A 16,555-nucleotide genomic window follows, 5' to 3' on the forward strand; every position below is an offset into this window, starting at 1 on the left:
CCGCTCCCGGGTGGGCTCGAACCACCAACCTTTCGGTTAACAGCCGAACGCGCTAACCATTGCGCCACGGAAGCTCAAAAATTAAACGGTCGTCAGGTATTGTGGAAAAACTTTGGCTTTTTACGTTACATTTGAGACTTCACAACACGGCAGCCGGGTGGGCTCGAACCACCAACCTTTTGGTTAACATCCGAACGCGCTAACCTTCGAGCCAAGGAAGCTCAGAAATGAAATGGTCGTCAGGTATTGTGGAAAAACTCTGACTTTTTACGTCACATCCGAGACTTCAAAACACCGCTCCCGGATGGGCTCGAACCACAAACCTTTTGAATAACAGCTGAACGCGCTAACCATTGCGCCACGGAAGCCCAAAAATTAAATGTTCGTCAGATATTTTTAAAAAACTTTGGATTTTTACGTTACATGTGAGATCTCACAACACCGCTCCCGGGTGGGCTCGAACCACCAACCTTTCGGTTAACAGCCGAACGCGCTAACCATTGTGCCACGGAAGCCCAAAAATTAAATGTTCGTCAGTTATTTTTAAAAAACTCTGAATTTTACGTTACATCTAAGACCTCACAACACCGCTCCCGGATGGGCTCGAACCACCAACCTTTAAGTTAACAGCCGACGGCGTTAACCATTGCGCAACGGAAGCCCAAAGATTAAATGTTCGTCAGGTATTGTGGAAAAACTTTGGATTTTTACGTTACATGTGACATCTCACAACACCGCTCTCGGGTGGGCTCGAACCACCAACCTTTCGGTTAACAGCCGAACGCGGTAACCATTGCGCCACAGAAGCCCAAAGATTAAATGTTCGTCAGGTATTTTTAAAAAACTCTGAATTTTACGTTACATCTAAGACCTCACAACACCGCTCCCGGATGGGCTCGAACCACCAACCTTTCAGTTAACAGCCGACGGCGTTAACCATTGCGCAACGGAAGCCCAAAGATTAAATGTTCGTCAGGTATTGTGGAAAAACTTTGGATTTTTACGTTACATGTGAGATTTCACAACACCGCTCCTGGGTGGGCTCGAACCACCAACCTTTCGGTTAACAGCCGAACGCGCTAACCATTGCGCCACGGAAGCTCAAAAATTAAATGGTCGTCAGGTATTGTGGAAAAACTTTGGCATTTGACATTACGTTTGAGATCTCACAACACCGCTCCCGGGTGGGCTCGAACCACCAACCTTTCGGTTAACAGCCGAACGCGCTAACCATTGCGCCACGGAAGCTCAAAAATTAAACGGTCGTCAGGTATTGTGGAAAAACTTTGGCTTTTTACGTTACATTTGAGACTTCACAACACGGCAGCCGGGTGAGCTCGAACCACCAACCTTTTGGTTAACATCCGAACGCGCTAACCTTCGAGCCAAGGAAGCTCAGAAATGAAATGGTCGTCAGGTATTGTGGAAAAACTCTGACTTTTTACGTCACATCCGAGACTTCAAAACACCGCTCCCGGATGGGCTCGAACCACAAACCTTTTGAATAACAGCTGAACGCGCTAACCATTGCGCCACGGAAGCCCAAAAATTAAATGTTCGTCAGATATTTTTAAAAAACTTTGGATTTTTACGTTACATGTGAGATCTCACAACACGCTCCCGGGTGGGCTCGAACCACCAACATTTCGGTTAACAGCCGAACGCGCTAACCATTGCGCCACAGAAGCCCAAAGATTAAATGTTCGTCAGGTATTTTTAAAAAACTCTGAATTTTACGTTACATCTAAGACCTCACAACACCGCTCCCGGATGGACTCGAACCACCAACCTTTCGGTTAACAGCCGAACGCGCTAACCATTGCGCCACGGAAGCCCAAAAATTAAATGTTCGTCAGTTATTTTTAAAAAACTCTGAATTTTACGTTACATCTAAGACCTCACAACACCGCACCCGGATGGGCTAGAAACACCAACCTTTCGGTTAACAGCCGACAGCGTTAACCATTGCGCAACGGAAGCCCAAAGATTAAATGTTCGTCAGGTATTGTGGAAAAACTTTGACTTTTTACGTCAAATCTGAGACCTCACAACACCGCTCCCGGATGGGCTCGAACCACCAACCTTTCGGTTAACAGCCGAACGCGCTAACCATTGCGCCACGGAAGCCCAAAGATTAAATGTTCGTCAGGAATTGTGGAAAAACTTTGGCATTTGACATTACGTTTGAGATCTCACAACACCGCTCCCGGGTGGGCTCGAACCACCAACCTTTCGGTGAACAGCCGAACGCGCTAACCATTGCGCCACGGAAGCTCAAAAATTAAACGGTCGTCAGGTATTGTGGAAAAACTTTGGCTTTTTACGTTACATTTGAGACTTCACAACACGGCAGCCGGGTGGGCTCGAACCACCAACCTTTTGGTTAACATCCGAACGCGCTAACCTTCGAGCCAAGGAAGCTCAGAAATGAAATGGTCGTCAGGTATTGTGGAAAAACTTTGGATTTTTACGTTACATGTGAGATCTCACAACACCGCTCCCGGGTGGGCTCGAACCACCAACCTTTCGGTTAACAGCCGAACGCGCTAACCATTGCGCCACAGAATCCCAAAGATTAAATGTTCGTCAGGTATTTTTAAAAAACTCTGAATTTTACGTTACATCTAAGACCTCACAACACCGCTCCCGGATGGGCTCGAACCACCAACCTTTCGGTTAACAGCCGAACGCGCTAACCATTGCGCCACGGAAGCCCAAAGATTAAATGTTCGTCAGGTATTGTGGAAAAACTTTGGATTTTTACGTTACATGTGAGATCTCACAACACCGCTCCCGGGTGGGCTCGAACCACCAACCTTTCGGTTAACAGCCGACAGCGTTAACCATTGCGCAACGGAAGCCCAAAGATTAAATGTTCGTCAGGTATTGTGGAAAAACTTTGACTTTTTACGTCAAATCTGAGACCTCACAACACCGCTCCCGGATGGGCTCGAACCACCAACCTTTCGGTTAACAGCCGAACGCGCTAACCATTGCGCCACGGAAGCCCAAAGATTAAATGTTCGTCAGGAATTGTGGAAAAACTTTGGCATTTGACATTACGTTTGAGATCTCACAACACCGCTCCCGGGTGGGCTCGAACCACCAACCTTTCGGTGAACAGCCGAACGCGCTAACCATTGCGCCACGGAAGCTCAAAAATTAAACGGTCGTCAGGTATTGTGGAAAAACTTTGGCTTTTTACGTTACATTTGAGACTTCACAACACGGCAGCCGGGTGGGCTCGAACCACCAACCTTTTGGTTAACATCCGAACGCGCTAACCTTCGAGCCAAGGAAGCTCAGAAATGAAATGGTCGTCAGGTATTGTGGAAAAACTTTGGATTTTTACGTTACATGTGAGATCTCACAACACCGCTCCCGGGTGGGCTCGAACCACCAACCTTTCGGTTAACAGCCGAACGCGCTAACCATTGCGCCACAGAATCCCAAAGATTAAATGTTCGTCAGGTATTTTTAAAAAACTCTGAATTTTACGTTACATCTAAGACCTCACAACACCGCTCCCGGATGGGCTCGAACCACCAACCTTTCGGTTAACAGCCGAACGCGCTAACCATTGCGCCACGGAAGCCCAAAGATTAAATGTTCGTCAGGTATTGTGGAAAAACTTTGGATTTTTACGTTACATGTGAGATCTCACAACACCGCTCCCGGGTGGGCTCGAACCACCAACCTTTCGGTTAACAGCCGAACGCGCTAACCATTGCGCCACAGAAGCCCAAAGATTAAATGTTCGTCAGGTATTTTTAAAAAACTCTGAATTTTACGTTACATCTAAGACCTCACAACACCGCTCCCGGATGGGCTCGAACCACCAACCTTTCGGTTAACAGCCGACGGCGTTAACCATTGCGCAACGGAAGCCCAAAGATTAAATGTTCGTCAGGTATTGTGGAAAAACTTTGGATTTTTACGTTACATGTGAGATTTCACAACACCGCTCCCGGGTGGGCTCGAACCACCAACCTTTCGGTTAACAGCCGAACGCGGTAACCATTGCGCCACGGATGCTCAAAAATTAAACGGTCGTCAGGTATTGTGGAAAAACTTTGGCTTTTTACGTTACATTTGAGACTTCACAACACGGCAGCCGGGTGGGCTCGAACCACCAACCTTTTGGTTAACATCCGAACGCGCTAACCTTCGAGCCAAGGAAGCTCAGAAATGAAATGGTCGTCAGGTATTGTGGAAAAACTTTGGATTTTTACGTTACATGTGAGATCTCACAACACCGCTCCCGGGTGGGCTCGAACCACCAACCTTTCGGTTAACAGCCGAACGCGCTAACCATTGCGCCACAGAAGCCCAAAGATTAAATGTTCGTCAGGTATTTTTAAAAAACTCTGAATTTTACGTTACATCTAAGACCTCACAACACCGCTCCCGGATGGGCTCGAACCACCAACCTTTCGGTTAACAGCCGAACGCGCTAACCATTGCGCCACGGAAGCCCAAAGATTAAATGTTCGTCAGGTATAATGGAAAAACTTTGGATTTTTACGTTACATGTGAGATCTCACAACACCGCTCCCGGGTGGGCTCGAACCACCAACCTTTCGGTTAACAGCCGAACGCGCTAACCATTGCGCCACAGAAGCCCAAAGATTAAATGTTCGTCAGGTATTTTTAAAAAACTCTGAATTTTACGTTACATCTAAGACCTCACAACACCGCTCCCGGATGGGCTCGAACCACCAACCTTTCGGTTAACAGCCGACGGCGTTAACCATTGCGCAACGGAAGCCCAAAGATTAAATGTTCGTCAGTTATTTTTAAAAAACTCTGAATTTTACGATACATCTAAGACCTCACAACACCGCTCCCGGATGGGCTCGAACCACCAACCTTTCGGTTAACAGCCGAACGCGGTAACCATTGCGCCACGGAAGCTCAAAAATTAAACGGTCGTCAGGTATTGTGGAAAAACTTTGGCTTTTTACGTTACATTTGAGACTTCACAACACGGCAGCCGGGTGGGCTCGAACCACCAACCTTTTGGTTAACATCCGAACGCGCTAACCTTCGAGCCAAGCAAGCTCAGAAATGAAATGGTCGTCAGGTATTGTGGAAAAACTCTGACTTTTTACGTCACATCCGAGACTTCAAAACACCGCTCCCGGATGGGCTCGAACCACAAACCTTTTGAATAACAGCTGAACGCGCTAACCATTGCGCCACGGAAGCCCAAAAATTAAATGTTCGTCAGATATTTTTAAAAAACTCTGAATTTTACGTTACATCTAAGACCTCACAACACCGCTCCCGGATGGGCTCGAACCACCAACCTTTCGGTTAACAGCCGACGGCGTTAACCATTGCGCAACGGAAGCCCAAAGATTAAATGTTCGTCAGGTATTGTGGAAAAACTTTGACTTTTTACGTTACATGTGAGATCTCACAACACCGCCCCCGGGTGGGCTCGAACCACCAACCTTTTGGTTAACATCCGAACGCGCTAACCTTCGAGCCAAGCAAGCTCAGAAATGAAATGGTCGTCAGGTATTGTGGAAAAACTCTGACTTTTTACGTCACATCCGAGACTTCAAAACACCGCTCCCGGATGGGCTCGAACCACAAACCTTTTGAATAACAGCTGAACGCGCTAACCATTGCGCCACGGAAGCCCAAAAATTATATGTTCGTCAGATATTTTTAAAAAACTTTGGATTTTTACGTTACATGTGAGATCTCACAACACGCTCCCGGGTGGGCTCGAACCACCAACCTTTCGGTTAACAGCCGAACGCGCTAACCATTGCGCCACAGAAGCCCAAAGATTAAATGTTCGTCAGGTATTTTTAAAAAACTCTGAATTTTACGTTACATCTAAGACTTCACAACACCGCTCCCGGATGGGCTCGAACCACCAACCTTTCGGTTAACAGCCGACGGCGTTGACCATTGCGCAACGGAAGCCCAAAGATTAAATGTTCGTCAGTTATTTTTAAAAAACTCTGAATTTTACGTTACATCTAAGACCTCACAACACCGCTCCCGGATGGGCTCGAACCACCAACCTTTCGGTTAACAGCCGAACGCGGTAACCATTGCGCCACGGAAGCTCAAAAATTAAACGGTCGTCAGGTATTGTGGAAAAACTTTGGCTTTTTACGTTACATTTGAGACTTCACAACACGGCAGCCGGGTGGGCTCGAACCACCAACCTTTTGGTTAACATCCGAACGCGCTAACCTTCGAGCCAAGCAAGCTCAGAAATGAAATGGTCGTCAGGTATTGTGGAAAAACTCTGACTTTTTACGTCACATCCGAGACTTCAAAACACCGCTCCCGGATGGGCTCGAACCACAAACCTTTTGAATAACAGCTGAACGCGCTAACCATTGCGCCACGGAAGCCCAAAAATTAAATGTTCGTCAGATATTTTTAAAAAACTCTGAATTTTACGTTACATCTAAGACCTCACAACACCGCTCCCGGATGGGCTCGAACCACCAACCTTTCGGTTAACAGCCGACGGCGTTAACCATTGCGCAACGGAAGCCCAAAGATTAAATGTTCGTCAGGTATTGTGGAAAAACTTTGACTTTTTACGTTACATGTGAGATCTCACAACACCGCCCCCGGGTGGGCTCGAACCACCAACCTTTTGGTTAACATCCGAACGCGCTAACCTTCGAGCCAAGCAAGCTCAGAAATGAAATGGTCGTCAGGTATTGTGGAAAAACTCTGACTTTTTACGTCACATCCGAGACTTCAAAACACCGCTCCCGGATGGGCTCGAACCACAAACCTTTTGAATAACAGCTGAACGCGCTAACCATTGCGCCACGGAAGCCCAAAAATTAAATGTTCGTCAGATATTTTTAAAAAACTTTGGATTTTTACGTTACATGTGAGATCTCACAACACGCTCCCGGGTGGGCTCGAACCACCAACCTTTCGGTTAACAGCCGAACGCGCTAACCATTGCGCCACAGAAGCCCAAAGATTAAATGTTCGTCAGGTATTTTTAAAAAACTCTGAATTTTACGTTACATCTAAGACCTCACAACACCGCTCCCGGATGGACTCGAACCACCAACCTTTCGGTTAACAGCCGAACGCGCTAACCATTGCGCCACGGAAGCCCAAAAATTAAATGTTCGTCAGTTATTTTTAAAAAACTCTGAATTTTACGTTACATCTAAGACCTCACAACACCGCACCCGGATGGGCTAGAAACACCAACCTTTCGGTTAACAGCCGACAGCGTTAACCATTGCGCAACGGAAGCCCAAAGATTAAATGTTCGTCAGGTATTGTGGAAAAACTTTGACTTTTTACGTCAAATCTGAGACCTCACAACACCGCTCCCGGATGGGCTCGAACCACCAACCTTTCGGTTAACAGCCGAACGCGCTAACCATTGCGCCACGGAAGCTCAAAAATTAAATGTTCGTCAGGAATTGTGGAAAAACTTTGGCATTTGACATTACGTTTGAGATCTCACAACACCGCTCCCGGGTGGGCTCGAACCACCAACCTTTCGGTGAACAGCCGAACGCGCTAACCATTGCGCCACGGAAGCTCAAAAATTAAACGGTCGTCAGGTATTGTGGAAAAACTTTGGCTTTTTACGTTACATTTGAGACTTCACAACACGGCAGCCGGGTGGGCTCGAACCACCAACCTTTTGGTTAACATCCGAACGCGCTAACCTTCGAGCCAAGGAAGCTCAGAAATGAAATGGTCGTCAGGTATTGTGGAAAAACTTTGGATTTTTACGTTACATGTGAGATCTCACAACACCGCTCCCGGGTGGGCTCGAACCACCAACCTTTCGGTTAACAGCCGAACGCGCTAACCATTGCGCCACAGAAGCCCAAAGATTAAATGTTCGTCAGGTATTTTTAAAAAACTCTGAATTTTACGTTACATCTAAGACCTCACAACACCGCTCCCGGATGGGCTCGAACCACCAACCTTTCGGTTAACAGCCGAACGCGCTAACCATTGCGCCACGGAAGCCCAAAGATTAAATGTTCGTCAGGTATTGTGGAAAAACTTTGGATTTTTACGTTACATGTGAGATCTCACAACACCGCTCCCGGGTGGGCTCGAACCACCAACCTTTCGGTTAACAGCCGAACGCGCTAACCATTGCGCCACAGAAGCCCAAAGATTAAATGTTCGTCAGGTATTTTTAAAAAACTCTGAATTTTACGTTACATCTAAGACCTCACAACACCGCTCCCAGATGGGCTCGAACCACCAACCTTTCGGTTAACAGCCGACGGCGTTAACCATTTCGCAACGGAAGCCCAAAGATTAAATGTTCGTCAGGTATTGTGGAAAAACTTTGGATTTTTACGTTACATGTGAGATTTCACAACACCGCTCCCGGGTGGGCTCGAACCACCAACCTTTCGGTTAACAGCCGAACGCGGTAACCATTGCGCCACGGATGCTCAAAAATTAAACGGTCGTCAGGTATTGTGGAAAAACTTTGGCTTTTTACGTTACATTTGAGACTTCACAACACGGCAGCCGGGTGGGCTCGAACCACCAACCTTTTGGTTAACATCCGAACGCGCTAACCTTCGAGCCAAGGAAGCTCAGAAATGAAATGGTCGTCAGGTATTGTGGAAAAACTTTGGATTTTTACGTTACATGTGAGATCTCACAACACCGCTCCCGGGTGGGCTCGAACCACCAACCTTTCGGTTAACAGCCGAACGCGCTAACCATTGCGCCACAGAAGCCCAAAGATTAAATGTTCGTCAGGTATTTTTAAAAAACTCTGAATTTTACGTTACATCTAAGACCTCACAACACCGCTCCCGGATGGGCTCGAACCACCAACCTTTCGGTTAACAGCCGAACGCGCTAACCATTGCGCCACGGAAGCCCAAAGATTAAATGTTCGTCAGGTATTGTGGAAAAACTTTGGATTTTTACGTTACATGTGAGATCTCACAACACCGCTCCCGGGTGGGCTCGAACCACCAACCTTTCGGTTAACAGCCGAACGCGCTAACCATTGCGCCACAGAAGCCCAAAGATTAAATGTTCGTCAGGTATTTTTAAAAAACTCTGAATTTTACGTTACATCTAAGACCTCACAACACCGCTCCCGGATGGGCTCGAACCACCAACCTTTCGGTTAACAGCCGACGGCGTTAACCATTGCGCAACGGAAGCCCAAAGATTAAATGTTCGTCAGGTATTGTAGAAAAACTTTGGATTTTTACGTTACATTTGAGACTTCACAACACGGCAGCCGGGTGGGCTCGAACCACCAACCTTTTGGTTAACATCCGAACGCGGTAACCATTGCGCCACGGAAGCTCAAAAATTAAACGGTCGTCAGGTATTGTGGAAAAACTTTGGCTTTTTACGTTACATTTGAGACTTCACAACACCGCTCCCGGATGGGCTCGAACCACAAACCTTTTGAATAACAGCTGAACGCTCTAACCATTGCGCCACGGAAGACCAAAAATTAAATGTTCGTCAGTTATTTTTAAAAAACTCTGAATTTTACGTTACATCTAAGACCTCACAACACCGCTCCCGGATGGGCTCGAACCACCAACCTTTCGGTTAACAGCCGAACGCGGTAACCATTGCGCCACGGAAGCTCAAAAATTAAACGGTCGTCAGGTATTGTGGAAAAACTTTGGCTTTTTACGTTACATTTGAGACTTCACAACACGGCAGCCGGGTGGGCTCGAACCACCAACCTTTTGGTTAACATCCGAACGCGCTAACCTTCGAGCCAAGCAAGCTCAGAAATGAAATGGTCGTCAGGTATTGTGGAAAAACTCTGACTTTTTACGTCACATCCGAGACTTCAAAACACCGCTCCCGGATGGGCTCGAACCACAAACCTTTTGAATAACAGCTGAACGCGCTAACCATTGCGCCACGGAAGCCCAAAAATTAAATGTTCGTCAGATATTTTTAAAAAACTCTGAATTTTACGTTACATCTAAGACCTCACAACACCGCTCCCGGATGGGCTCGAACCACCAACCTTTCGGTTAACAGCCGACGGCGTTAACCATTGCGCAACGGAAGCCCAAAGATTAAATGTTCGTCAGGTATTGTGGAAAAACTTTGACTTTTTACGTTACATGTGAGATCTCACAACACCGCCCCCGGGTGGGCTCGAACCACCAACCTTTTGGTTAACATCCGAACGCGCTAACCTTCGAGCCAAGCAAGCTCAGAAATGAAATGGTCGTCAGGTATTGTGGAAAAACTCTGACTTTTTACGTCACATCCGAGACTTCAAAACACCGCTCCCGGATGGGCTCGAACCACAAACCTTTTGAATAACAGCTGAACGCGCTAACCATTGCGCCACGGAAGCCCAAAAATTAAATGTTCGTCAGATATTTTTAAAAAAATCTGAATTTTACGTTACATCTAAGACCTCACAACACCGCTCCCGGATGGGCTCGAACCACCAACCTTTCGGTTAACAGCCGACGGCGTTAACCATTGCGCAACGGAAGCCCAAAGATTAAATGTTCGTCAGGTATTGTGGAAAAACTTTGACTTTTTACGTTACATGTGAGATCTCACAACACCGCTCCCGGGTGGGCTCGAACCACCAACCTTTCGGTTAACAGCCGAACGCGCTAACCCTTGCAACACGGAAGCCCAAAGATTAAATGTTCGTCAGGTATTGATGAAAAACTTTGACTTTTTACGTCACATCTGAGACTTCACAACACCGCTCCCGGATGGGCTCGAACCACAAACCGTTTGAATAACAGCTGAACGCTCTAACCATTGCGCCACGGAAGACCAAAAATTAAATGTTCGTCAGTTATTTTTAAAAAACTCTGAATTTTACGTTACATCTAAGACCTCACAACACCGCTCCCGGATGGGCTCGAACCACCAACCTTTCGGTTAACAGCCGACGGCGTTAACCATTGTGCAACGGAAGCCCAAAGATTAAATGTTTGTCAGGTATAGTGGAAAAGCTTTGACTTTTTACGTCACATCTGAGACTTCACAACACCGCTCCCGGATGGGCTCGAACCACAAACCTTTTGAATAACAGCTGAACGCTCTAACCATTGCGCCACGGAAGCCCAAAAATTAAATGTTCGTCAGTTATTTTTAAAAAACTCTGAATTTTACGTTACATCTAAGACCTCACAACACCGCTCCCGGATGGGCTCGAACCACCAACCTTTTGGTTAACAGCCGACGGCGTTAACCATTGCGCAACGGAAGCCCAAAGATTAAATGTTCGTCAAGTATTGTGGAAAAACTTTGGCTTTTTACGTTACATGTGAGAGCTCACAACACCGCTCCCGGGTGGGCTCGAACCACCAACTTTCGGTTAACAGCTGAACGCTCTAACCATTGCGCCACGGAAACCCAAAAATTAAATGTTCGTCAGTTATTTTTAAAAAACTCTGAATTTTACGTCACATCTAAGACCTCACAACACCGCTCCCGGATGGGCTCGAACCACCAACCTTTCGGTTAACAGCCGACGGCGTTAACCATTGCGCAACGGAAGCCCAAAGATTAAATGTTCGTCAGGTATTGTGGAAAAACTTTGACATTTTACGTCACATCTGAGACCTCACAACACCGCTCACGGATGGGCTCGAACCACCAACCTTTCGGTTAACAGCCGAACGCGCTAACCATTGCGCCACGGAAGCCCAAAAATTAAATGGTCGTCGGGTATCGTGGAAACACTTTGGCTTTTTACGTTTCATGTGAGAGCTCACAACACCGCTCCCGGGTGGGCTCGAACCACCAACCTTTCGGTTAACAGCCGAACGCGCTAACCATTGCGCCACGGAAGCCCAAAGATTAAATGTTCGTCAGGTATTGTGGAAAAACTTTGGCTTTTTACGTTACATTTGAGACTTCACAACACGGCTCCCGGGTGGGCTCGAACCACCAACCTTTCGGTTAACATCCGAACGCGCTAACCTTCGAGCCAAGGAAGCTCAGAAATGAAATGGACGTCAGGTATCGTGGAAAAGATCTGACTTTTTACGTCACATCTGAGACTTCACAACACCGCTCCCGGATGGGCTCGAACCACAAACCTTTTGAATAACAGCTAAACGCGCTAACCATTGCGCCACGAAAGCCCAAAAATTAAATGTTCGTCAGTTATTTTTAAAAAACTCTGAATTTTACGTTACATCTAAGACCTCACAACACCGCTCCCGGATGGGCTCGAACCACCAACCTTTCGGTTAACACCCGACGGCGTTAACCATTGCGCAACGGAAGCCCAAAGATTAAATGTTCGTCAGGTATTGTGGAAAAACTTTGGATTTTTACGTTACCTGTGAGATTTCACAACACCGCTCCCGGGTGGGCTCGAACCACCAACCTTTCGGTTAACAGCCGACGGCGTTAACCATTGCGCAACGGAAGGCCAAAGATTAAATGTTCGTCAGGTATTGTGGAAAAACTTTGGATTTTTACGTTACCTGTGAGATTTCACAACACCGCTCCCGGGTGGGCTCGAACCACCAACCTTTTGGTTAACATCCAAACGCGCTAACCTTCGAGCCAAGGAAGCTCAGAAATGAAATGGTCGTCAAGTATTGTGGAAAAACTCTGACTTTTTACGTCACATCCGAGACTTTAAAACACCGCTCCCGGATGGGCTCGAACCACCAACCTTTTGGTTAACAGCCGACGGCGTTAACCATTGCGCAACGGAAGCCCAAAGATTAAATGTTCGTCAGGTATTGTGGAAAAACTTTGGCTTTTTACGTTACATTTGAGACTTCACAACACGGCTCCCGGGTGGGCTCGAACCACCAACCTTTCGGTTAACATCCGAACGCGCTAACCTTCGAGCCAAGGAAGCTCGGAAATGAAATGGACGTCAGGTATCGTGGAAAAGATCTGACTTTTTACGTCACATCTGAGACTTCACAACACCGCTCCCGGATGGGCTCGAACCACAAACCTTTTGAATAACAGCTAAACGCGCTAACCATTGCGCCACGAAAGCCCAAAAATTAAATGTTCGTCAGTTATTTTTAAAAAACTCTGAATTTTACGTTACATCTAAGACCTCACAACACCGCTCCCGGATGGGCTCGAACCACCAACCTTTCGGTTAACACCCGACGGCGTTAACCATTGCGCAACGGAAGCCCAAAGATTAAATGTTCGTCAGGTATTGTGGAAAAACTTTGGATTTTTACGTTACCTGTGAGATTTCACAACACCGCTCCCGGGTGGGCTCGAACCACCAACCTTTCGGTTAACAGCCGACGGCGTTAACCATTGCGCAACGGAAGGCCAAAGATTAAATGTTCGTCAGGTATTGTGGAAAAACTTTGGATTTTTACGTTACCTGTGAGATTTCACAACACCGCTCCCGGGTGGGCTCGAACCACCAACCTTTTGGTTAACATCCGAACGCGCTAACCTTCGAGCCAAGGAAGCTCAGAAATGAAATGGTCGTCAAGTATTGTGGAAAAACTCTGACTTTTTACGTCACATCCGAGACTTTAAAACACCGCTCCCGGATGGGCTCGAACCACCAACCTTTTGGTTAACAGCCGACGGCGTTAACCATTGCGCAACGGAAGCCCAAAGATTAAATGTTCGTCAGGTATTGTGGAAAAACTTTGACTTTTTACGTCACATCTGAGACTTCACAACACCACTCCCGGATGGGCTCGAACCACAAACCTTTTGATTAACAGCTGAACGCTCTAACCATTGCGCCACGAAAGCCCAAAAATTAAATGTTCGTCAGTTATTTTTAAAAAACTCTGAATTTTACGTTACATCTAAGACGTCACAACACCGCTCCCGAATGGGCTCGAACCACCAAACCTTTCGGTTAACAGCCGACGGCGTTAACCATTGCGCAACGGAAGCCCAAAGATTAAATGTTCGTCAGGTATTGTGGAAAAACTTTGGATTTTTACGTTACCTGTGAGATTTCACAACTCCGCTCCCGGGTGGTCTCGAACCACCAACCTATTGGTTAACAGCCGAACGCGCTAGCCAATTGAGCCACGGAAGCCCAAAAACTAAATGGTCGTCAGGTATTGTTGAAAAACTTTGGCTTTTTACGTTACATCTAAGACCTCACAACACCGCTCCCGGATGGGCTCGAACCACCAACCTTTCGGTAACAGCCGACGGCGTTAACCATTGCGCAACGGAAGCCCAACGATTAAATGTTCGTCAGGTATTGTGGAAAAACTTTGGATTTTTACGTTACATGTGAGATTTCACAACACCGCTCTTGGGTGGGCTCGAACCGCCAACCTTTCGGTTAACAGCCGAACGCGCTAGCCATTGCGCCACGGAAGCCCAAAAATTAAATGTTCGTCAGGTATCGTGGAAACACTTTGGCTTTTTACGTTTCATGTGAGATTTCACAACACCGCTCTTGGGTGGGCTCGAACCACCAACCTTTCGGTTAACAGCCGAACGCGCTAACCATTGCGCCACGGAATCCCAAAAATTAAATGTTCGTCAGGTATTGTGGAAAAACTTTGGATTTTTACGTTACATATGAGATCTCACAACACCGCTCCCGGGTGGGCTCGAACCACCAACCTTTCGGTTAACAGCCGAACGCGCTAACCATTGCGACACGGAAGCCCAAAGATTAAATGTTCGTCAGGTATTGTGGAAAAACTTTGACTTTTTACGTCACATCTGAGACTTCACAACACCGCTCCCGGATGGGCTCGAACCACAAACCTTTTGAATAACAGCTGAACGCTCTAACCATTGCGCCACGGAATCCCAAAAATTAAATGTTCGTCAGGTATTGTGGAAAAACTTTGGATTTTTACGTTACATGTGAGATCTCACAACACCGCTCCCGGATGGGCTCGAACCACCAACCTTTCGGTTAACAGCCGACGGCGTTAACCATTGCGCAACGGAAGCCCAAAGATTAAATGTTCGTCAGGTATTGTGGAAAAACTTTGACTTTTTACGTTACATGTGAGATCTCACAACACCGCCCCCGGGTGGGCTCGAACCACCAACCTTTTGGTTAACATCCGAACGCGCTAACCTTCGAGCCAAGCAAGCTCAGAAATGAAATGGTCGTCAGGTATTGTGGAAAAACTCTGACTTTTTACGTCACATCCGAGACTTCAAAACACCGCTCCCGGATGGGCTCGAACCACAAACCTTTTGAATAACAGCTGAACGCGCTAACCATTGCGCCACGGAAGCCCAAAAATTAAATGTTCGTCAGATATTTTTAAAAAACTCTGAATTTTACGTTACATCTAAGACCTCACAACACCGCTCCCGGATGGGCTCGAACCACCAACCTTTCGGTTAACAGCCGACGGCGTTAACCATTGCGCAACGGAAGCCCAAAGATTAAATGTTCGTCAGGTATTGTGGAAAAACTTTGGATTTTTACGTTACATATGAGATCTCACAACACCGCTCCCGGGTGGGCTCGAACCACCAACCTTTCGGTTAACAGCCGAACGCGCTAACCATTGCGACACGGAAGCCCAAAGATTAAATGTTCGTCAGGTATTGTGGAAAAACTTTGGATTTTTACGTTACCTGTGAGATTTCACAACACCGCTCCCGGGTGGGCTCGAACCACCAACCTTTTGGTTAACATCCAAACGCGCTAACCTTCGAGCCAAGGAAGCTCAGAAATGAAATGGTCGTCAAGTATTGTGGAAAAACTCTGACTTTTTACGTCACATCCGAGACTTTAAAACACCGCTCCCGGATGGGCTCGAACCACCAACCTTTTGGTTAACAGCCGACGGCGTTAACCATTGCGCAACGGAAGCCCAAAGATTAAATGTTCGTCAGGTATTGTGGAAAAACTTTGGCTTTTTACGTTACATTTGAGACTTCACAACACGGCTCCCGGGTGGGCTCGAACCACCAACCTTTCGGTTAACATCCGAACGCGCTAACCTTCGAGCCAAGGAAGCTCGGAAATGAAATGGACGTCAGGTATCGTGGAAAAGATCTGACTTTTTACGTCACATCTGAGACTTCACAACACCGCTCCCGGATGGGCTCGAACCACAAACCTTTTGAATAACAGCTAAACGCGCTAACCATTGCGCCACGAAAGCCCAAAAATTAAATGTTCGTCAGTTATTTTTAAAAAACTCTGAATTTTACGTTACATCTAAGACCTCACAACACCGCTCCCGGATGGGCTCGAACCACCAACCTTTCGGTTAACACCCGACGGCGTTAACCATTGCGCAACGGAAGCCCAAAGATTAAATGTTCGTCAGGTATTGTGGAAAAACTTTGGATTTTTACGTTACCTGTGAGATTTCACAACACCGCTCCCGGGTGGGCTCGAACCACCAACCTTTCGGTTAACAGCCGACGGCGTTAACCATTGCGCAACGGAAGGCCAAAGATTAAATGTTCGTCAGGTATTGTGGAAAAACTTTGGATTTTTACGTTACCTGTGAGATTTCACAACACCGCTCCCGGGTGGGCTCGAACCACCAACCTTTTGGTTAACATCCGAACGCGCTAACCTTCGAGCCAAGGAAGCTCAGAAATGAAATGGTCGTCAAGTATTGTGGAAAAACTCTGACTTTTTACG

The 16,555-nt window shown here is 46.8% G+C and overlaps 3 non-coding genes across 3 annotated transcripts; all 3 read right to left on the reverse strand.

The window, feature by feature from the left end:
• Position 1: 1 nt before the first annotated feature.
• TRNAN-GUU (transfer RNA asparagine (anticodon GUU)) lies at positions 2–74 on the reverse strand. The gene has a single exon. It is a non-coding gene; the product is annotated as a tRNA-Asn (tRNA).
• A 1,101-nt stretch (positions 75–1,175) lies between these two features.
• TRNAN-GUU (transfer RNA asparagine (anticodon GUU)) lies at positions 1,176–1,248 on the reverse strand. Its single transcript has one exon. It is a non-coding gene; the product is annotated as a tRNA-Asn (tRNA).
• Positions 1,249–11,731: 10,483 nt separating this feature from the next.
• TRNAN-GUU (transfer RNA asparagine (anticodon GUU)) lies at positions 11,732–11,804 on the reverse strand. Its single transcript has one exon. It is a non-coding gene; the product is annotated as a tRNA-Asn (tRNA).
• Between the last annotated feature and the right edge of the window lie 4,751 nt (positions 11,805–16,555).

The sequence above is a fragment of the Phalangium opilio genome, unplaced genomic scaffold (assembly GCF_054372755.1).
Source record: "Phalangium opilio isolate 3A_F unplaced genomic scaffold, DU_Popi_V2 ptg000352l_1, whole genome shotgun sequence".
Taxonomy (NCBI): Eukaryota; Metazoa; Arthropoda; class Arachnida; order Opiliones; family Phalangiidae; genus Phalangium; species Phalangium opilio.